Source organism: Chiloscyllium plagiosum, unplaced genomic scaffold (genome assembly GCF_037043375.1).
Source record: "Chiloscyllium plagiosum isolate Xiang-an unplaced genomic scaffold, Cpla_swu_hap1 HiC_scaffold_20, whole genome shotgun sequence".
Classification (NCBI taxonomy): Eukaryota; Metazoa; Chordata; class Chondrichthyes; order Orectolobiformes; family Hemiscylliidae; genus Chiloscyllium; species Chiloscyllium plagiosum.
Genome location: NW_028270158.1, coordinates 33592654 through 33605222, shown reverse-complemented (window position 1 = coordinate 33605222; position 12569 = coordinate 33592654). Strand labels below are relative to the sequence as shown.

General features: G+C 41.5%; 1 protein-coding gene across 1 annotated transcript in view; it reads right to left on the bottom strand.

Annotated features, from left to right (window-relative positions):
• Positions 1–12569, bottom strand: part of il21r.2 (interleukin 21 receptor, tandem duplicate 2) — a 47293-nt gene that overhangs the window by 33674 nt on the left and 1050 nt on the right. The window lies entirely within an intron of this gene.

Genomic DNA, 12569 nt, shown 5'->3' with positions numbered 1-12569 from the left:
TTTCCTGGCATCAATATGGATTTCACCAGTTTCCTCATTTCCCCACCCCCACCTTACCCAACTTCCAACCTTCCAGTTCAGCATCACCCTCATGACCTGTCCTACCTGTCCATCTTCCTTCCCATCTATCCGCTCCACCCTTCCCTCCAACCTATCACCATTACCCCACCTCCATCCACCTATCGCACTTTCAGCTGCCTTCTCCCCAGCACCACCCCCTCCCATTTATCTCTCCACCCCCGAGACTCCCAATCTCTTTCCTGATTCAGGGCTTTTGCTCGAAATGTTGATTTTCCTGCTCCTCGGATGCTGCTTGATCTACTGTGCTTTTCCAGCGCCACACTCTTGACTCTAATTTCCAGCATCTGCAGTCCTCACTTCTGCCTATCATCTTCTCAAGGGCAACTAGAGTTGGGCAAGAAATGTTGGCCTAGCCAATGACATCCACATCTCGTGAATGAATTATTAAAGTGATATGGCAATGGTTGGGATGGCAATATTGATCAAGGAATTAATTATAACAGTGAGGAACAATGATATCTTGGGAGGATCATCAAATGAAGGCCATATATGTTGAGGTTAAAAAACACAAATGCCAATAATGCTGCTGGGAGTGTGTTATAGGCCACCTAAGCTATCAGGGAGAGATAATGGATCCATCGGGGAGACTGATCAAGACAACAAAGAGCCTGTGGGATCCAAGGCAAAGTGGCACATTGGATCCAATACGGGCTAAGAGGCAGGAAATAGCGATGATAATTGAGGGATGTTTCTGTGACTGGAAATCTTTCTACTGTCATTCTACAGAGCTTGGTATTGGTAAGAGGATATCAATAGACTGGTCAGGTAGGGAGAGCAGTGGCAAATGGAATTTAACCCCGCAAATGTGTCAGGTAATACCTCAAGGACGGCTAACAAAGCAAGAAATTACAATATAACTGGTAGGAACCTGGAAAGTACTGAAAATCACAAGGGTCTTGATGTATATATATATATATATATATCTACAAGCGCCAAAAGTAAAATCCTTAAATTGCATCCAGAGAACCATTTTAGCTCGCATATAAAGAAGCTAACAAGGGAGGGGTCAGTTCTCAACTTAATATTTGAAAATGGACCTGGGCAAGTTGCGTGAAGATAGCACAACAGGTAGATACAGTTGTTAAGGCGGAATTTGGGATACTTGCCTTGATTAGTCGAGGCATAGAATACAAAAACAGGGAGGTTATGCTGCATCTGTATAAAATGTTATTTAGGTCACACCTGAAATACTGTGGGAGTTCTTGTTTCCACATTATCAGAAGAACATGATTGCACTCGAGCAGGTGCAGAGGAGATTTACTAGGATGCTGCCTGGACTGGAGGGTCTGAACTATCAGGAAAGGTTGAGTTGTTTTTCTTGGAGCAGGAAAGGTTGAGAGGGGACTCATCTGAGGTGTTTAAGATCATGAGGGGCATAGATAGGGTAGCTAGGAAAGCATTTTTTTCACAAGTAGAGGGGTCAATAACCAGAAACTATAGATTTAAGGTAAAACGTAGAACATTATAAAGGAGAGTTGAAAAGAAATGTTTTCACCCAAAGAGTGGTGAGATTCTGGAACTCACTACTTGAAAGGGTGGTTAATTCAAAATTCTTGTAGTATTGAAAAAGTAGTATTTAGATATTCACTTTCATTGCCAATATCTTGGAGGCTATGGTCCAAGCGCTGACAAATAGGCATAATGTAGTCAGATCTTTGTTGACTGGTGCAGATGTGATGGGCTGAATAGTGTCTTTTTTCTATTTTGCTATAAATATCTGAGTGTATGGCTACATCCATTTACAATCCCCTCACCATCCAACACTGGAGAGAAAGAATATCTATCCCTTTACACCCACTCTGAATAACTGCAAGTATACTAAAACGCGTTATTTACATCAGTGTTAGCCTACTCTGGCTTACTAAATAAAAATAAAGGGTTGGACAAACTCCACAGATACAAGAACATCTGTGAAGAGAAAGAGTCAGAGTTCACATTTTCAGTTCAGTGAACCTTAAGAAAATAATAATTCAATTATTTCTGATATACTTTGTGTTATTGTCTCCATGGACTGTGCTGCTCCCATGGACTCAAGCCTGCATTATTCTGCATTCCTGGATTCTAATTACCTTGGGGTCAGGGCTATGGGTGGCTGTACTTCTCGAGGCTGTCCTATATAACTAGACCATTCCTTCTGAGTCGGCTGCATTGCTGTTTGTAATTTATCAAAAAGTGATCATTAACTAACTCTCAGGAGATCCTGTAATCTCTGTTTATCTTGTGATACTGGTAAGAGCCCTCCGCAGTTTTTCTCTCTCTTCCACAGTTCATCTGCCTTAGAGTCTCAATAGAATATGACTGTTGAGATCAGAGTTACTTCATGTTTGTTAATATCAGCATATTCATTTCAATTATACACGGTTTTTAATGTGAATGAACCTCTCTGAAAACACAGATTTAGGCAAATCAGTGAAATGTTTCTGATGGGGGTGGAATATCTCAGTCAATATCCTGTTCATAAGGAGTGGAAACCTTGAAGAGTAAGATCTCTTAACAAGCCTTTTTGGTTTCACACACTCACTAATGAAAGTGACCAACCACAGGAAAGGCCCTAAATGAGAGAGAACTCTCAGATCCTGGATTACAAGAACAATGCAAGTTTGAGCAGCTTAAGTGAAGACTTTCTGTTCATCATGAAATGAACAATTATCTGAAGAAAGAAGGTTATGTATTGAGACTCACAAGATTACACGACACATTCTAGAAAAAAAGACCTCTGTTAAATTCACCTTACGGTCACTTCACAAAATCAAAGCTAGTTTTCAAACATGAGCCTTGTTCTGACTCCTCACACACAAACCATTTTATCTCAGTATTACAGAATTATTAAAGTGCAGAAGGAGGCTGTTCTGTCCATTGTGTTTGCAAGGACTCTCTGAAAGATTGTCATGATTTAGTGCCATTTTCTCACGCTTTCACCACAACCCTGCAGATTATTTCTATTTAAATAATCATTTAATGCTCTCTTTAAAGCCTCAATTGAACATACTCCAACGACAATTCCAGAACTGAACCACTCGTTGTGTGATAACATTTTTTCTAACATTGCCTTTACTCATTTTGCAAATCATGACAAATTATACCCTCTTATTCTTGAGTGGGATCAGTTTCTCTGTCTGCTCTGTCCGGAACTGTCAGCATTTCTATACAGCCTCCCCTTAGCCTTCTCTTCGGGAAAACAGTACCAACTGGGATTCAGATTTTTAGATCATTGGGGTCTTTTCTGGGGCAGAGGTGTCATGTTCAAGAGGGACGGGTTGAATCTGAACTGGAGGGGAACAAATATCTTGGCGGCCAGGTTTGCTTGTGCTGCAGGGGGGGGGTTTAAACTGGATTGACAGGCAGGTGGGATCCTTAACAGCAGGGAGGCAAGTGTGAGGATGGAAGGAGATACAGTAATCAGAAATAGTAAAATGAAAAGATAGGTCAGGCTGGAAAATTACAGGGAGCAAGGAATGCCTTTTTGATTAAATTGCATCTATTTCAATGCATGAGGGCTCACAGGTTAGGCCGATGAACTGAGGATGTGGATAGGTATGTGGGACTGGGATATTATAGCCATTACAGAAACTTGGCTAAGGGAGGAACAGGGCTGGCAGCTTTATGTGCCAGTGTACAGGTGCTTTAGGCAGGGCAGTGGTGGTGGGAGGGGAGTTGCATTTTTGATTAAGGCGAGTATCACAGTGGTAATCAGAGATGAAATAAGTGAAGAATCATCCAGTGAGGCTTTGTGGGTGGAGCTAAGAAATAAGGGGAGGTAACATTTTTGGAGTTGTACTATAGGCCCCCGAATGGTCAATGGGAATTAGAGGAACAAATACGCAGGGAGACTGGGGAGACTTGCAGGAGCAATAGAGCTGTCATAGTAGGGGATTTAAATTTTCATAACATTCAATGGGACTGCCATTGCGTTAAGGGCTTAGATGGGGTGGAATTTGTTAAGTTCATTCAGGCAAGTTTCCTCAAGCAGTATATAGAGGGTCCTATTTGGGAAGGGGTAAAACCCGACTTACTCTTGGGAAAAAGGGCAAGACAGGTGTTTGAGGTGACAGTGGGGGAGCAATTTGGGACCAGCGATCATAGTTCTATTAATTTTAAAATAGTTATGGAGAAGAAAAAACTGGTCCACATATTCAAGTTCTAAATTGGGGCAAGGTGAATTTTGATGGAATTAGACAGGAGCTTGCAGGGATTAATTGGAATAGTTTGTTTACAGGTAAAGGAACCTCCAGCAAGTGGGAGGCCTTTAAACGTGAGATAGTTAGAGTTGAACGTCTACATATTTCTGTGAGGGTGAAAGGCAAAGTTGACAGAGTCATAGAGTCATAGAGATGTACAGCATGGAAACAGACCCTTTGGTCCAATCTGTCCATGCCGACCAGATATCCCAACCCAATCTAGTCCCACCTGCCAGCACCCGGCCCATATCCCTCCAAACCCTTCCTATTCATATACCCATCCAGATGCTGTTGTAATCTGAGGTAACCCTCTTCGCTGTCCACTACACCTCCAATTTTGGTGTTATCTGCAAACTTACTAATTATACCTCTTATGCTTGCATCCAAATCATTTATGTAAATGACAAAAAGTAGAGGACCCAGCACCGATCTTGTGGCACTCCACTGGTCACAGGCCTCCAGTCTGAAAAACAACTTCTACCTTTGAGCCAGTATCCAAATGGCTAGTTCTCCCTGTATTCCATGAGATCTAACCTTGCTAATCAGTCTCCCATGGGGAACCTTGTTGAACACCTTACTGAAGTCCATATAGATCACATCTACTGCTTTGCCCTCATCAATCTCCTTTGTTACTTCTTCAAAAAACTCGATCAAGTTTGTGAGACATGATTTTCCACACACAAAGCCATGTTGACTATCCTGAATCAGACCTTGCCTTTCCAAATACATGTACATTTTGTCCGTCAGGATTCCCTCCAACAACTTGCCCACCACCGAGGTCAGGCTCACCAGTCTATAGTTCCCTGGCTTGTCTTTACCACCCTTCTTAAACAGTGGCACCACGTTTGCCAACCTCCAGTCTTCCGGCACCTCACCTGTGACTATCGATGATACAAATATCTCAGCAAGAGGCCCAGCAATCACTTCTCTAGCTTCCCACAGAGTTCTCGGGTACACCTGATCAGGTCCTGGGGATCTATCCACTTTTAACCATTTCAAGACATCCAGTACTTCTTCCTCTGTAATCTGGGCGTTTTGCAAGATGTCACCATCTATTTCCCTACAGTCTATATCTCCCATATCCTTTTCCACAGTAAACACTGATGCAAAATATTCATTTAGTATCTCCCCCATTTTATATGGCTCCACACAAAGGCCGCCTTGCTGATCTTTGAGGGGCCCTATTCTCTCCCTAGTTACCCTTTTGTCCTTAATATATTTGTAAAAACCCTTTGGATTCTCCTTAATTCTATTTGCCAAAGCTATCTCATGTCTCCGTTTTGCCCTCCTGATTTCCCTCTTAAGTATACTCCTACTTTCTTTATACTCTTCTAAGGATTCACTCGATCTATCCTGTCTGTACCTTACATGTACTTCCTTCTTTTTCTTAACCAAACCCTCAATTTCTTTAGTCATCCAGCAATCCCTATACCTACCAGTCTTCCCTTTCACCCTGACAGGAATATACTTTCTCTGGATTCTTGTTATCTCATTTCTGAAGGCTTCCCATTTTTCAGCTGTCCCTTTACCTGCGAACATCTGCCTCCAATAGTTCTTGCCTAATACCATCAAAATTGGCCTTTCTCCAATTTTTTAGATTACTTTACTTTACTTTCTTACAGTGTGGAAACAGGCCCTTTGGCCCAACAAGTCCACACTGATCCGCCGAAGCGCACCCACCCAGACCCATTCCCCTACATTTACCCCTGCACCTAACACTACAGGCAATTTAGCATGGCCAATTCACCTAACCTGCACATTTTTGGACTGTGGGAGGAAACCGGAGCACCCGGAGGAAACCCACGCAGACACGGGGAGAACGTGCAAACTCCATACAGTCAGTCGCCTGAGGCCGGAATTGAACCCGGGTCTCTGGCGCTGTGAGGCAGCAGTGCTAACCACTGTGCCGCCCACAATTTAGAGCTTCAACTTTTAGATCTGGGCTATCCTTTTCCATCACTATTTTAATACATATAGAATAATGATCGCTGGCCCCAAAGTGCTCCCCACTGACACCTCAGTCACCTGCCCTGCCTTATTTCCCAAGAGTAGGTCAAGTTTTGCATCTTCTCTAGTAGGTACATCCACATACTGAATCAGAAAATTTTCTTGTACACAATTCCTCTCCATCTAAATCTTTAACACTATGGCAGTCCCAGTTGATGTTTGGAAAGTTAAAATCCCCTACCATAACTACCCTATTATTCTTACAGATAGCTGAGATCTCCTTACAAGTTTGTTTCTCAATTTCCCTCTGACTATTGGGGGGGTCTATAATACAATCCCAATAAGGTGATCATCCCTTTCTTATTTCTCAGTTCCATCCAAATAACTTCCCTGGATGTATTTCCAGGAATATCCTCCCTCAGCACCGCTGTAATTCTATCCCTTATCAAAAATGCCACTCGCCCTCCTCTCTTGCCTCCCTTTCTATCCTTCCTATAGGAATAGAGAAGACTGGGTGACAAGAGATACGGAGGCTTTAACCAAAAAAAAGAGGAGGTTTGGCTCAGGTACAGGCAGCTGGGATCAGAGGAATCGCAGGAGGTATATAGGGGCTTACTGAAGAAGGAAATCAGGAGGGTGAATGAGGGGCATGAGATAGCCTTGGCTGAGAAAATCAGGTTGAAGCCAAAGAAGTTCGTTAAGTATATTAAAGAATGACTAGAGAGAGAATAGGACACCTCAAGGACCAAAGTGAACATGTATGCATGGAACCGCAGGAGATGGGTGAGGTCCTCAATGAATATTTCTCCTCTGTATTTACCTTGGAGAAAGACATGAAGACTTGGGAACTTGAGTAAGTTAGTGGTCATATCTTGATGACAACCCATATCACAGTAGAGGTGGTGTTGGATGTATTAAAATGGATGAAGGTGGATAAATCTCCTGGTCCTGACCAAATATATTCAAGAACAGTACAAGAGACTAGAGGAGAAATTGCGGGGGCTCTGGCAGATATTTTTGAATCATCCATAGCCACGGGGTGAGGTCCCAGAAGACTGGAGGGGAGTGAATGTTGTGTCATTATTCAAGAAGGGCTGCAAAGAAAAACCTGGGAACTATAGGCCAGTAAGCCTAACATCTGTGGTAGATAAGTTAAATGAGAAGATTCTGAGGGATAAGATATACACTTGTCCACTCCACCAACCTGTCAGGGGTTGGTGCTAGGCCCATTGCTGTTTGTTATCTATATCAATGATTTGGATGAGAATGTTCAAGGCATGATTTTTAAGTTTGCTGATGGCGCTATAATAGGCGGTATTGTGGACAGTGAGGAAGGTTATCAGAAATTGTAGCAGGATCTAGATCAGCTGGGGAGGTGGGCCGTGAAATGGCAAATGGAATTTAATATACAAAGGTGTGAGGTCTTGCATATTGGAAAGTCAAATCGAGGTAGGAGTTTCATGGTGAATGGTAGGGCCTCAGCGAGTGTAGTAGAACAGAGGGACCTTGGAGTTCAGGTTCGCGGTTCTCTAAAAATGAAGTCACAGGTAAACAGGGCAGTAAACAGGGATTTTGGCCTTCATTAGTCAGGACAGAGTATAGAAGTTGGGAAGTTATGTTGCAATTGTACAGGACGTTGGTGAGGCTGCACTTGGAGTATTGTGTTCAGTTTTGGTCACTTTGCTATAGGAAGAATGCTATTAAACTGGAAAGAGTGCAGAAAAAATTTAAAAGGATGTTGTCTTTTCCCCAGGCTAAGGGAGTCCAGAACTAAAGAGCATAGGTTTAAAGTGAGAGGGGAAAGATTTAAAAGGGACCTAAGGGGCAACTTTTTCCTGCAGGTGTGTGTATGGAATGAACTGTCAGAAGAAGTGGTGGACATGAGTACAATTACAAGGATCTGAGTTTTAGGGAAAGATTGGACAAGTTAGGACTTTTCTCTAGAGCATAGGCGACTGAGAGGAGATCTTACAGAGGTGCATTAAATCATGAGAGACATGGATCAGGTGAATGACTCAGTCTTTCCCAGAGTTGGGGAATCAAGGACTAGAGGGCATCAGTTCAGGGTTAGAGGGGAAAAAATAAAAGGGAACCTGAGGATGGTAGGCATATGGAATGAGCTGCCAGCAGAAGTGTTTGAGGCGGGTACATTAACAACATTTAAAAGGCATTTGGACAAATACATGGATAGGAAAGGTTTAGAACAATATAGGCCAAATGAAGGGAAATGTGGTGAGCGTGGATGGATATTTTGGTTGGTATGGACCAGTTTGGGCCAAAGGGCCTGTCTCCTTGCTGTAGGACTGTATGACTCTATAACTTATCCAATCTATTTTCAAAACTGAATCTAAACTCTGAAGCTATTCTCTTAAATCTGCATTCTCTCCAAAGTGTTAACATCATTCCTGAAGTGTGGCATTCAGAACTGTACAAAACATTCTAATTGAGGTTTAACTGGTATATTGTATATGTACAGCATAACCTCCCTGTCATTGTACTCTATGTCCCTATTAAAGAAGATATACTACACTTTCTTATCTTCCGCCTGTCCAATCAGCTTTATTGTACATATATACCCAAGTCTGTGTGCTCTTGTCCTAACTTTAGAATATTACCTTTATTTTATGCTGTATTTCATGTTCTAACTAAATGTATATCACCTCAAAACTTCTTTACACTGGACTTCATCTGCCACGTAATTGACTAGTCCACCAACCTGTCAAAGTTCTATACAGCCCTCCTCATCATTTACAATGCTTTCTAGTTTTGGACCACTTACAAACTTTGAAATTGTCCCCTCCACTCAAAGACCTAGATCATCAATTAAAAACAAAATCAGTAAAGGCAAAAGATCTTAACATCAACCTTTGGGGAACTCGATTAAACCTTCCTCTAGCTTGCAAAATGTCCATAAACAATTATACTTTGATTCCTTTCACTAAGCCAAGTTTGTATTCATGTTGCAACTCTCCCTATGATTCCATGAATTACAACATGCTTCCAAGTCTGTTGTGTGGCATAATATTGAATGCCTTCTTTAAGTCAGTGAACACCATATTAACAGCATTATCTTAAGACCATACTGTGTAGGAGCAAAAGTAGGCCTTTCAGCCCCTCAAGTCTCTATCACCATTCAATTAGATCATAGCTGATCCAATAATCCTCAACTTCACATTTCCTCACATGCTTTGATTCCGTTACTGCTATTGGAAAGATGTTGTTAAACTTGAAATGGTTCAGGAAAAATTTACAATGATGTCACCGGGATTGAAGGGTTTGAGCTCTGGAGAGATGAGTAGGCTAGGGCTATTTTCCCTGCAGCAGCAGAGACTGAGGAGTGATCTTATAGAGGTTTTTAAAATCATGAAGGGCACGGATAGGGTGAATAGTCAAGGTCTTTTCCCCAGGCTGGGGAGTCCAAAACTAGAGAGGATAGGTTTAAGGTGAGAGGGGAAAGATTTAAAAGGGCCATAAGGGGCAACTTTTTCATGCAGAGGGTGATGCGTGTATGGAATGAACTGCCAGAAGAAGTGGTGGGCACTGGTACAATTACAACATTTAAAAAATATCTGAATGGGTATATGAATAAGAATGGTTTAGAATGATATGGGCCAAATGCTGGCAAATGGGACTAGATTAATTTAGGATATCTGGTTGGGATGGATGAGTTGCACTGAAGGGTCTGTTTCCATGCTGTGCATCTCTATGACTTGATTGATTAATAATGTGTCTATGTCTACCTTGAATTGACGCAGCCTCAACAGCTCTCTGTATTAAAGGATTCCACAAGTTCATTACCCTCTGACTAAATTCCTTCTCATCTGTTTTATACAGGCAACTCCTATTAGGAGATTTTGCTCTCCAGTCCTAGATTCTCTCACAAGAGGAAGCAACTGTTTTTAACCTCAGCGCACTCATCAATTCTGTTATATCTTTTAAAAACTGCGGCAAGTTAGTATAAAATGATTTTCCCTCTAGAAATCCACACTGGCTGTCCCCAGTTAATTTACATTTGTCCATGTGACTATTAATTCTGCCCCATTGTTTTTAGAGGTTTCCTCACTATTAAAAGTTGAACTGACTAAGTTGGACTTAACCTTACAACCTGTTTGAACAATGACATAATGTTTGCAATTCTCCAGTCCTCTGCCCTTCAACCTCCTCCAAATCCAGGGAAGACAAAATTGATAGTCAGCGCCTCTGCAATTTTCACTGAATTCCTGGTACATCTTGACTGGTTCTGAACTGAATCTTTTCAACTCAAATAACTAGCAGCTTATCTAAACCCTCCTAGTCTTGGAGTTTCTTCCTTTGTCAACGTGGCCTTGGTAGCATCTGCTTCCTTGATTAAGACATGTAAAGTATTCCTTTAGTACTTCAGCCATTTCTCCTGCCTCTGTATGTTAAAATCTTTTTTGGTCCCTCATCAGTTCTACTCTTCCTTTTACTATTTATGTGCCTATAGAAGAGTTTTTGGAATCTCCTTTAGGTCCGCTATCAGATCTTATCCCTAATTCCTCATAGCAAAATGTTCACCAAAGAGGTGGAAGAAATGAATGATTAAAGCATTCAGCTTGGTCTAAATTGTATTTTCTCCCTGAAACAAGAAAACCTTTTCTTGTTTATCTTAATATGTATCTCCTCTTTCATCCAGGAAGGTCTGGGTGTGTTTGCCCTATCTTTCTCTTTCAGGTGTATGCAGTATACCTTATTTGTACCTGAACCATCCATTCTTTGAAGGTAGCCCATTGTTCAATTACAGTTTTCCAGCCAACCCTTTGCTGCAGCTTATTCAGCTGGGCTCTATTCTTAGCCTATTGAAGATTACCTTTCCCCGGTTAATTAATCTTGTGGTGGATTGTCCATTGCCCTTGTCCACCTTCACACGAATCCTCATGATACAATGATCAGCTTCTCCTATATGTTCTCCACTGCCACTTGGTCTACCTCATTCACATGAACCAGGTCTAGAAGTGCCTCCTTTCTTTTTGGACTTGATACATAACTGCTATAGCAAACTGTTGTATATATTCCACAATCTAGCCTCTCTCTCTCTTAACATTACCACTATTCTAGTCTATATTTGAGTATCAATGTCCCCATTATAATTGCTTGCATCTGCAATTTGCTTACAGAATTGTTCCTCTGCATTCTTCCCAGTAGTTGATAGACCAGGCCAAACAATATGGTTCCATCCTTCTTGTTCTTTAGCTGTAGCCAAAGTGATTCTGTCCTTAAACCTTTCGAGACATCATCTTTCTCCAGTAATTTGATGCTGCCAGTGCAGGAGACTTCCCTCCTGCATATCAGTCACCTATTACCTAACTGCCTGTATTTCCTTAACCTGACTATCTCCCTGAAAGTGTTATCCCTGTAACCTGCAGCTTCACAGATACATCAGCGACCCCAGTGAAACCCAAAGCTTTAGTTTCCACTGCCACTGACAGTTCCTGAATGTGTTCATCCAGGTCACGTGAAGAGCCCATGTTTTGCCACATGCTACAGAACGGATTCTGCGCATTGCCAAGCTGCATTAAGCTTACTTTTGTACTATTAAACAAACTAACGATTAAATGTAAACAAAAACAAATAGTTCTGTGATGTCATTTTTATTTTCCCTATTTTGCAACTTTTCAATTCCTGATCTTTTGGAGACTAACAAATGCTGAATAAAGGAAAACAGAAAGAACCCTGCTCACCAAGATTTCATTCTGTTTCGCTGACCTAAAGCTGTCTTATTTATAGAACTGAACTTTAGATGTGTTTGCTATCTGGCATTATAAATCCAATTTGTAGTTTCTAATCAACCTGTTCAGAAATGTTTATGATACACCTCTGGAGCAGGGAAATCTTGAACACAGGCTCTTCTGGCTCAGAGATAGAGACATTACCACTGTGTCACAAGAGCTGTCAAGCTGTAAAATAATTTAATAAGCTGATTTCATTTCCTTGGTACATTTGCTCTAAGTTCCTCACATGCCTTTAATTGTTTTTAAATCAACCTGTTCAAGTAAGTTATGGCATGTCTTGAGAGAAGGTGGAACTTCAACCCAGATCCTTTTGGTCCAGAAGTAGGGACACTACCAATACACCACAAGACCCCTCCTTGTGCCTTTATCCAGCAAGACTACACTTTAATTAGACCCCTCAATAACCAACACCCTTTTAGTAAATGAGGTTTTACTTTAACTGACCCCTTAATTAATCAGACTTTTTACTCAGATCCCCCTCTAATGTGATCCATTTTAAACAGTCCCTTCATTCATCTGACAGCATTTTAATAAGCCCCTCCATGAACCAGATCCCTCTTTAATCAGACTTTTGAAGGGTGAAGCATCTCAGATTATTTTATTATGATCCAAG